Raw genomic sequence first — 11,112 nt, 5'->3', positions numbered from 1 at the left:
CCGCGCTCCGGAGAACCGGGGCCGGGAAAAGGGAGAGGGTTCGCCGCGCCTCGGCGTGCCGGTGCCTGGGCCGCGGAGGGGCTAGGAGCCCGGCGGGAGGAATCATAGAATCACTTTGGTTGGAAAAGATCTTTGAGATCATGGAGTCCAACCTTTAACCTAACCCTGCCATCCCACCACTAAACATCCTTCTTTTAAATACCTCCAGGGATGAGGACTCTACCACCTCCCTGGGCAGCCCATTCCAGAGCCTGACAACCCTTTCGGTGAAGAAGTTTTTCCTAATGTCCAACCCAAACCTGCCCTGGCGCAGCTTCAAACCATTCCCCCTCGTCCTATCATCTGTTACCAGGGAGAAGAGCCCGACCCCCCCGGCTCCCCCCTCCTCTCAGGCAGTTGTAGAGGGCGATCAGGTCTCCCCTCAGCCTCCTTTTCTCCAGCCTAAATAACCCCAGCTCCCTCAGCTGCTCCTCATATGACTTGTGCTCCAGACCCCTCCCCAGCTTTGTGGCTCTCCTCTGGACATGTTCCAGCAATGCAACATCTTTGGAACAGCCAGCTCTCCCCTTGGCCCTGCCCCAAAGGCTTTTTCCATCCCCCTTTCGGGTCCCCTCTAAATAGAAGGGGGAGGCAGGAGTAGGAGGGCTCCCTGCATGTCGGACCCCACTCACGCAGAGCCCTCTTTCCATGACTCCCTTCCTCCATGAGGACCTGCTGTGTTCATGCCTCCCTCCCCTCCTCCGTGCATCTTCATTCACAGATTCCCGGAGTATCTCCCCCCAACATTCACAGCCACCCTGTACGCACCCATATCCTGCATGTGCAAGCACCGGCGTGCAGGACTTCATGCATGGATCTCCTGCATGCAAACCCCCCTGCAGGCACAAACCCCCTGCATGCAAAACCCAAGCATATAGGGAACCAACTTCATAGAATCATACAATCACAGAATGTTTTGGGTTGGAAGGGACCTTTTGAGGTCACCCAGTCCAACCCCCACGCAGTGAGCAGGGACGCCGCTAACTAGATCAGGTTGCTCAGAACCCCGTCCAACCTGGCCTGGAATGTTTCCAGGGATGGGGCCTCCACTACTTCTCTGGGTAACCTGTTCCAGTGTTTTACCACCCTCATTGTAAAGAATTTCTTCCTTAGATCCAGTCTAAACCTACCCTGGTTTAGTTTAAAACCATTACCCCTTGTCCTGCCACAACTTCCTGAGCTGTTTACCAGAGCCTAAATGGGATTAGAAGACACACAGGGTCAGGAAGTTTGAAGGTATGAGGGCCCAGCAGCTGGGGTGGCATGGGACAGCCTGTGCTGCATGGCAGGACGGGTCTTCAGGGCTTAGCACAGTCCACCAGAAAGGTTTGTTGGAGTGGCCCAGGTTCAGTAGGTCCCACAGACGTAACTAAGTCCTCTAGGAAACGAGCGGCAGGGCAGGCACTGGGGGAGGGCCCGTGTGAAGTTGGCTGTCAAGGAAGCCTGGGAGAGGAGGAGACGGCTGGTGAGCCAGCAAGAAACAAGCAGGTTTGACAAACTCTGTATGCCACAGATGGGTTTAATTTTGCAGATTCAGCATTTCCTGGCAAATGCATCTGTCAGAAGAAATTCCTGCTCTTGTCTTGTCAGAGTGTATTCAGAGGCCCCTACTTGGAAAATAAATATATGCCTGCAACCCCCCACTTCCCTCTTCTCTCCAGTGGCTCATTTTTAATTGTCACCGCCAGTTACTCTAGCAGGAACTGGCTGCCAGCAGTGTGTTTCTGTGGTCTAATATCTTCCACTGGCATGGGCTGCTGGGGCTGTTTCATTCTCTGGTTTACAAATCAAATACTAAAAAAACGAGAAGTTTCAGCTTTGCGGTAGCCTGAGCAACCGTAATTTAAATACACTCACAAGACCTCTGTCTCATCCAGACCAAGTTCAGGTTGTGCCCCTAAGAGCTGGTCTGGCTTCTTGTAGCCTATATGGGAGCGATCTCACAGCATTTATCTCTGCCTTGGGGTGCAGCACCTGAGAATTAATTTCTGGGTATCAGGAGGACGTAGCATGTTCCTTCAGCTCTCCTGTTCCTTCAGTGTCTTGTACACTCCTCTCATCCCCAAGAGAAGGGTACAAGGACTTAACAGCTCTCTGGTTTTCTCCCCAATATAAATTTAACATCATCAGTTCCACTGTTTCCTGGAAAGGCCCCCTCTGCTGCTGGGAAGGAAGAGAGAGAACCTAAGAGTGACACAGGACACAATTCACCATGGGATCTGGAGTCATCACAATGCTACTGAAATGGCTGGGTGGAGACAGCATTAATTACAGGATGCTGCAAATAGCAGAGGTGGGCAGAGCGACTGGGGACTGATTCGCTCTTGTGGAGGATGCACCTGGTAAGGAAACCTTTCTGAAAGCTTGCTAGACTGAGTCCATGACTCCCACCTACTTGCCAAGGCCGTGGTGTGGGAGAACAGGCTGCAAAGCCCAGCACAGCAACTTGTCTGATGGCAGGGCCTCCTGTACCAGAGCCATGCACAGCAAAACACTGCACCAAATGATCCAGCCTCCTGCAAGGTTGGGGGTTGTTGGAGAGCTTCGTTGAACCATGGACTTCATTCATGCAAGGCAGAAAAATATGTCTTCAGAAGAAGAGGGAGGTGGTAAAAATGTGTCCTGGTTTCAGGCATAAACTGACATAAAGGCCCTCACTGCCCCGGGTGCTCGCATCACCTCCTACACTGCTGGAGCCATGGTGCACCATCCCCAGGACTCCTGCTCACACCATCCTGCTCCACCAGGCTGAATGAGAGGGCTGACTTCATATGCCAGCCCTTCCCCATCATCCTACCCTTGGATGTTTCTCCTCCTGAAGCCCCTTTTGATTGCCCTGGAACAGAGTTGCCCAGAAGACCTTCAGGAACATTCTTGGACCATCCAAGGATGCTCCAAGCACAGGTTTTTCACAGGCAAACCAAGCCATAGGTGCTTCTTTGAGCCTTCTGCCTGTCTACAGTGCCAAACAGCTCACTGTCCTCTGTCACCCTGACAGGCCACTCACTGCTGCAGCCCATGGGGACAGACCTGAGGTAGCTCTCAGCTAATTACTGAGGTTCCCAAAAATGTGGGTGCATAACTAGGTACGACCTTCATCCGCCCACTTAAACCACAACCTGCAGTCACAGTCAGGCTGTCAGATTTATGAACTTTCATTTCTGCCTGGCATCAACATTTCCGTTCTCCTTCTCCCCCAGAGCCGTTAAGATTAAGGTGGTTTGCTGGCTGGTGCATGCTCAGTCGGTATCGGAGAAATTGGTATTCTCATACCTCCTCCTTCCAGAGCCTGCATGACTCACCCTCTGTCTTGCTTGTTTATTTTAGGCTTTTGACAGAAAAATAATTGTGAAGCTTTAAGTAGGGGTCATTAGTCAGGCAAAAAGTTAAGCTCTGATTGCTGCTGTGATCTCTCCAGGCTGCTTGAAGTGTGCTGGAAGATACATCCATGGCTGGAGCGACCAGGCTACCTCTGCAGAAAAGTTGCTTTAGAGTGCTCCAGCATTGTAAATGGACTCCCCTACAAATGGGCTCATGTTGTCGTGCTCTGAGTGCACATTTAAGCCCAAGCCTGAGCCAGGACTATGCTGTAGGAATGCCTATCTCCAGCTGTCTCCTGGATGGACCTTGGACCCATGTAGTAAGTAGTTTGTCTCCAGCTCTGTTTCTGGCCCCATGTCCTAGATGGCCACTGGACTCAGGCTGTGACCTTGTCTCCAACCCTGTCTGCTGGATGGCCCTTGGCCTGTGTCGTAGGTATACCTGTCTCCAGTCCGATCTCTGTCTCCTGGGTGAACTTTTGCGCCCATGTTGTTGCCTTGTTTCCAGTCCTGGCCTCTTTTGAACCATCAGTGAGGCTCTGCAGTGACTTGCCAAAGTTCCTGTGCCTGGGGGCATCTCCTCTCTCACAGCAGGGACCTCATCACCTGGTTGTTTTGGGGAGGGAAGAGGCATTTCAGGTCCTTCCCCATCCCTTCCACCAAAAATGCGCCTCTCTTTAAATAAGGAATTCGCCAGGCTCCAGGGAGGCTGCACAAACCATCCTGAAGCTGTAGGCAAGGTGCTGGGCTTGTGGAGGTTTGTAGTAGAAATGTTAAGTTTGGTATGAAAGACACAGGAATGGGAATGTGCAAGTGTGCAGAAGCACTTAGAAGAAACAGCAGAGCAAGGGTTAAAAGGAAAGGCATGTGTTGACTGCTCTAGAGCACCCTGTGTCTGACTTCATTCAAATGAAGAGGAGGAACAAACTGACCTTAGATAAGAGTCTCCAGAGGATGAAGAATAGGGTGGGACCCATAAAACACCCAGATTAAAAAAAAACAAAACAAAACCCAAACAACAAAAGAACAGGGAGATTCAGGAATTTCACCCAAGAGGGGTAAAGTAAAAGGGAAAGGGAGACAAAACAGCATCCTCTCTCTAAAGGCTGTAAAAGGCGAGTCCAAAATCAGTTCCTTGTGCTCTGCCAAGAACCTCAGAGGCATGATGAGACCTGCATAGCTGTCATCTCTTGGCTACCTGTGGCGTAGAAGTGACACTGGCCAGGTCTGGGCACACACGCGTTGGTGCTTGTGAGACAGCGATCAAATTAAATCTGTAAGGATGAGTGTGAGAGGGCAAAACCACCTTGCTTAGAGATTTTGTATGATGAAATTGCTTTCTTCTCCCAGAAGATCTTGCAGTGAGTTTTATTACTCTAATTTCCTGTAGACTACAGAAGGGAGTTTCTTGTTCCCAGGAGCAGTGTCTGCACATTATCTAATTACTGATTAACATCGAATGCCGAAGCAGGCCCTGGAGCTGAAGGAAGGTCCCATATGAGCTATTGTGAGCACTGAGCACAGTGCCTGTTTCCTGGCCCTCCTGGACCGAGGAAGATTGAGCCCCTGTCATCCCCACGCATGATGACAATGCTTTGTGTGGTGCTTAGGGATTTGCCTAGGTGAGAAATCAGCTGAAAGAGGAGAACAGGGCAAGCCATGGTATCAATAGAGGCTGGGGGAAGAAAGGATGGAGAGCAGCCCTGCCAAGAGGGACTTGGGGGTGCTGGTGGATGAGAAGCTGGACATGAGCCGGCCATGGGCGCTGGCAGCCCAGAAGGCCAACCGTACTCTGGGTGTCCCAAGGACTTGTCCCACGGGACAAGTGTGTACGAGGGTGCCCGTGGCTCTGGAGCTGAGAAGCAGGAGCACGGGAGTGGGTCCAGAGGAGGGCTACAAAAATGATCTGAGGGCTGGAGCACCTCTTTTATGAGGACAGGCTGAAAGAGTTGGGGGTGTTCGGCCTGGAGAAGAGAAGGCTGCGGGCAGAGCTGAGTGTGGCTGGTCAGGGCTTCAAGGGGGCCCAGAGGAAAGGGGGGGACAAGCTTTTTAGTAGGGCCAGCTGGGACAGGACAAGGGGGGATGGCTTTAAACTGAAGCAGGGTAGATTTAGACTCTATCTAAGGAAGAAATTCTTTCCAGTGAGGGTGGTGAAACCCTGGCAGGGGTTGCCCCGAGAGGGGGTGGAGGCCCCATCCCTGGGAACATTCCAGGCCAGGTTGGATGGGGCTCTGAGCAACTTGAGCTGGTTAAAGGCGTCCCTGCTCCCTGCAGGGGGGTTGGACGAGATGACCTCGAAAGGTCCCTTCCAACTCAAAACATTCTGTGATTCTATGATTCTATGAAAACCATATGTCATTCATATTATGCAGAACTGTCTCTCCACTCACTGGCTCAGCACATCTGTTGCTTTTACTGTTGCCTGAGATCCTGGGAACCCTGAAGGTGTTCTGGGAGCTGCACATTCTTTGGAGTAAAATTCCTACATGATGACAGTGGAAGAGCACCTTTGGGTCACCTCTGGTGCTAGACATTGCTATATATTTGGCTTTGAGCAGCCCAATCTAGTGGCAGGTATCCTTGCCCATGGCAAGTGGGGGTTGGAACTAGATGATCTTTAAGGTGCCTTCCAACCCATTCTATGAGAAAGCAATGTCAAGTCTGAACATTACAATTCTGCTCTAGTGAGCGAAACTAGCACCCACCACGGGCACATGGAAATGACAGAAAGGAGGTGGAGAGGACCAGGAGAGGCAGCTGAGTTCATTCTCCAGCCCCAGTAGAGACACTAACGAGATGCCGAAGAGGGTATGCTTCTATCATGCTTCGATGCATCTTGATAATGATGTTTGAGCTGCTGATGCTGGAGGCAGTGGTCCCAGCAATAGACTCCAGCTCTTCGCTATCCACTAGACACTGGGATGCCTTTTTGATACTATCTGAAAGTTCCTTTGCTGCCATGTGAAACCTAAAGCAAAATGTGGGGAGAATGGTGCAGCCCAGGCCTTTCTTTTGGATGAGAAACTGGAAGGATCTCATCCCGTCACGCTCCAGTTTACACTTCCCAGTGCAATGCGTAAGACTTCGTCAACAGACTGCAGAGTTCCAACAAGGCCACCTTCTTTTTCATAATTTTTTGCTTAAGTTTGACTCATGTTAATCTTGTGGTCTGTTAAAAATCCATGGCAAATTCTTTTTTCTGCCAGATTGCTGCAAGGGAGATTTCCTCATCCTGTATTTGTGCAGATGACAGGTCCACACCAACTGCAGAGCTTTGTGCTTGTCCTTCCTGAATTGCATCTTCTTTCACAGACTATCACTTAGATTTATCGGAGTCACACAGAACTCTCCTATTTGCAGATTCTCCCAGTTTGTCACCTGCAAGCTCAGTGAACTTAGTTTCTAATCCATCATTCAAACCGGTAATTAAAACATTGCATCATACCAGAGCCAAGGCAAGCCACAGAGGACCCTGTTTAATAGATCATTCCAGTTTGACAGCAAAACTGTTGACAAGTATTTGCTCCTGATTTTAGCTAGACTGTGTTTTCAGTTTGCTTATGAGACTGTCATGTGATACGCTGCCAAAAGCTTAATTAACACTAAGCTATGTGACAGGTACCACTTTTACCCTAACTGTAGACTTTTCTGTCTTGTCAAAGGTGGGAATAACACCCATCTGTCACAAAGCTCTTGCTGTTCATCCCCATCGCCTTGATAGCCCCTACACCACTGCAAATTGATGATTTATTTCAGAGTTTCTTCCAAGACTGGGGTCGAGGTTGACTGCTCTGTACACCCCCAAAGTCTCCCCCATCCCCTTTATAACGATGAATGCTGAGTTTGGTGGTATCCAGTCTTCTGAAATACCCAGAGTTCCCAATTGTGAAGGAACAGGAGCGCGTGAAACAGGCTGGGTTTGGTAGCTGCGATGGCTGCCAAAGATTTCTTTTCCCAATGCCTCTGTGCCTGGACACCACTGACTTTGGCTGATATCCCTCACTGATGTGCATCATCCATATTGGAAACACCACCTTTTATTTGCTTAGACCTGTGCCCTGCTTCATTTTAACATTCTTGCTTTTGATGTGTTAGTTGGCTCATCCACATTAATCTCATGAACATCTGCAGTAGCAAAAGGGCTCTGTTCCTCTTGTGTTAGATGTGGTTCATGTCTCCACACCCATCTTCCCTTTTACTCTGCACGTACTGCGGGCTGGAAGCAAAAAACACATCTCCGGACTCTGAGTGTGCAACTCAAAGTTGTGAGATTGCAAAACAAACTCTATGCTAAGTGGCACCTCCAAGCATCACCTGGATGTCTTCTCCCAGCAAGCGCAGTTAAGCCACCACCAACCAAGAATCACATGACATTCGTTGGAAAAGGCAGATGTCACTGATTCTTCGCATGGAGGAAAAGGAGACTTGAGTGTCTCTGCCTAAACTCCTGGGCTGCAGGAGCCCTGATCTTCTACCTGCACCTTCCTCCAGCCCAAGGAAGGTAGGCACCAGTATGGAAAGACAGCTATGACCTTGTCATTAGTCAGACCAACATCTACCCCATTTCTCACCCCCAACCAAGAAGAACAGCTTTTAAGTGTCCCTCTTCCTTCCTTATTTGGAAGAATTTCAGTGATTTCCCACTCAGATCATCAGCTCTCACAACATCCCTTCATAAATCCTACCCCCATACTCACTTTTCAGAGACCTTCAGCTCCTCATTCACAACTGGGGGCTTTCAGTCCAGGAACCAGGTGGGTGATGGTATGACTGGCAATGCAACCAGTAAATCCTTTTAAACACAGTGAAAACCTTAAGGCACTTCACCGACAAAGGATCAATCAGTGTAATCCTGGTATGGTCAGGTGCTCTGAAGTCCAGGAATTTCAAGAATGGGTTCCTCTAAATTTGTAGACAAGGAGAGAAGCACTTAAACTGGTGTGGCGAAGAGGAGGGGAAGAGCTGGGAAGGCAATAAGGGCCTAAAAGAGGGCACAATGCATGCAGAAATCTGCCAGCAGGAGAAAGTCCCTGTAAGCAGAAGCAAGCAGCTTTTTCAAAGTGTCCAATTGCTGGGGATCCCAGTGCAGAAGTGGAAGGCCACAAAAAGAAACCCTCAGTAGTGGTTTCTGGGCTCAGCTGGGCTCTGAGCGGACCAACTCTCCCTCCAGACCCTGCAGCAACTCCCGCTCTGCTGCTGTAAAAAAACATCTAGATGAGGTTTGGTCTCCCTCCTTCACTCTGCCCGTCCTGGTCCCCCGCACACTACCAGCCTCAGTGGACTTGTCTCAACCCTTGACTCGTTCCCTCCCCTCCAGCTGGTCTCATCTACCAGGTCTTTGCTTTCTTATGTCCAGTGAAACTGGACTTTTCACTTCACGTCACGTTGAGGTATAAATTGCTCCTTCTGCTTCCCCCTTTCCTGTGCCAGCTTGCCTGGTGGTAAAGGCAGTAACAGCTCTGGCCTGGAGCCCAACTTTCCTTTTGATGTATTGCAGGGAAAGTGTTTTCACCCTGTGTGGTGCATTTGTTGATCATAGCTTTTCTTCCCCTTTGTGGTTGTCTGGTGAGAGAAAATTAACAGCGTATTCTGCTGGCAAGTTCACATTTGGACCTCTTGACATCTGTCATGCCCAGGCATGGCTCACCAGTATGCTCAGATCAACAGGCATTAGCATCTTCTTGTCCCTGCCCAGCACTGAGGTGTCACCTCCTTCATTTTTCTTTCCCTCCTGTCCATTAAACAAAATGTTTAAAACCAGACACTGGGCTTCAGAGTTCACAGTACCAAACGTGACATTGATGAGGCATCTTTGGCTGATCGTCCTCTTGGGAAATGAGTTGCTTTGTAATCCAGGCAGTGTGAAACATCTCAAAAATGCATCCTTCCAGATGTGCAACCAAAACACAACAAACTTCCAAGGCGATACTTCAGACAAACCAAAGATCTCATTTAGCCATCAAATACAACATCTCATCCCAAAAAAAACCCAAACAACCCATGGATTGTTTGGATGAGCTCTGGTTTCCCCCAGAACACAGCTGAGCTACTGATGCTGCCAACTCTTCCTTTTTTTTTTTTTTTTTTTGTTTTGTTTTCCAGAAAAGTGAGCTTGCACTGGGGGTTTTGTGTTAGCCTCTGGCTGCCTGCCCTTCTTCTCTGTAGACAGTCCCAGGCCTCCTACAGAGCTTTTCTGTCTCCCCTCAGCTGCAGCTCTCACAGGGAGAGGAGGGAGTAGAGAACCTGGAGTGCAAAACCAAACAAAGCCCACCACATGAATTGTTTCTTTGCCAGGAACATGGTTTTGTATAAACCATCTCACAATCTGTAAATGACTGGAGTTGGCAACAGCTGTCACATTGGTTTGGCCCTTGTCGTGGTTTAACCCCATCTGGCAACTCAGCCCCACACAACTGCTCGCACATTCCCCCCACAGCGGGATGGGGGAGAGAATTGGAAGAGTAAAAGTGAGAAAACTCATGGGGTGAGGTAAAGACAGGTTAATAGGTAAAGCAAGAGCCATGCACTCAAGCAAAGCAACACAAGGAATTCATTCACTACTTCCCATCGGCAGGTGGGTGCTCAGCCATCTCCAGGAGAGCGGGACTCCATCACACATAAAGTTTACTTGGGAAGACAAACGCCATCACTCTGAACATCCCCCACTTCCTTCTTCTTCCCCCAGCTTTATATGCTGCGCATGACATCATAGAATCGTTTAGGCTGGGAAAGACCTTTAAGATTATCAAGTCCAACCGTTAACCTAACACTGCCATCCATCATACGGTCTGGAATGTCCCTTTGGTCAGTTGGAGTCAGCTGTCTCAACTGTGTCCCCTCCCAGCTTCTTGTGCACCCCCAGCCTCCTCACTGGTGGGGTGGGGTGAGGAGCAGAAAAGGCCTTGACTCTGTGTCAACACTGCTCATCAATTACGAAAACATCCCTGGGTTATCAACGCTGTTTCCAGCACAAATCCAAAACACAGCCCCATACCAGCTACTGTGAAGAAAATTAACTCTACCCCAGCCAAACCCAGCATATTCTCCACCCCTTATTCCATGCCATTTATATCATGCTCAGGTACGATGCTATCCAATACATCCTCATTAACTACCACTCCCCTTCCCATCCTTTGACATAATACATAGATATCATTCCTTTAGTCTATGGGCCACCCCTATTAAATGTCTTTAAAGTGTCCATAAATATCCACAAAATGTCACCGGAGTTCATTTAGTCCATGACTTTGGACTCCATCTATTACGGTGGTCACTCGGGACAGGAGAGGTGCTGTGTTGCAAGGAGTTACTGGGTACCAAAGCCAGCTCAGGTTGGGTCACTGCTGCACTTGCATTGCTTCTTGTAAGGCTTCTCCTCCACTGGGTCAGATGGTTCCTGCTGTAGTAATTCCCATAACATGCAACTCAAATCCTGGGTTACAACAATTTAAAGGTATTTCCATTAGCATCTCCACCCCTGGTCCCTTTGGACCAGACCATAGGGTTTAACATTGCAATGAACTCCTCCCCTTGTGCCTACTCTGGCTTGGACTTATCCACAGACTGCAGTCCCTTAGGGGCGTACCTGCTCCAGGCGGAGCCTTATCTATGAGCCACAGTTTCTCCAGGGCTATGCGTGCTGCAGCACAGACTTATCCACAACCACAGTTGCTTTGAGGTGCACCTGTTCCAGCATGGCCTTCTCCATGGGCCACAATGCCTTCAGAGATAGACCTGTTCCAGCGTGGCCTCA

Source organism: Egretta garzetta, unplaced genomic scaffold, assembly GCF_000687185.1.
Source record: "Egretta garzetta isolate BGI_Z169 unplaced genomic scaffold, ASM68718v1 scaffold495, whole genome shotgun sequence".
Lineage (NCBI taxonomy): Eukaryota > Metazoa > Chordata > Aves > Pelecaniformes > Ardeidae > Egretta > Egretta garzetta.
This window is presented reverse-complemented; position numbering follows the sequence as displayed.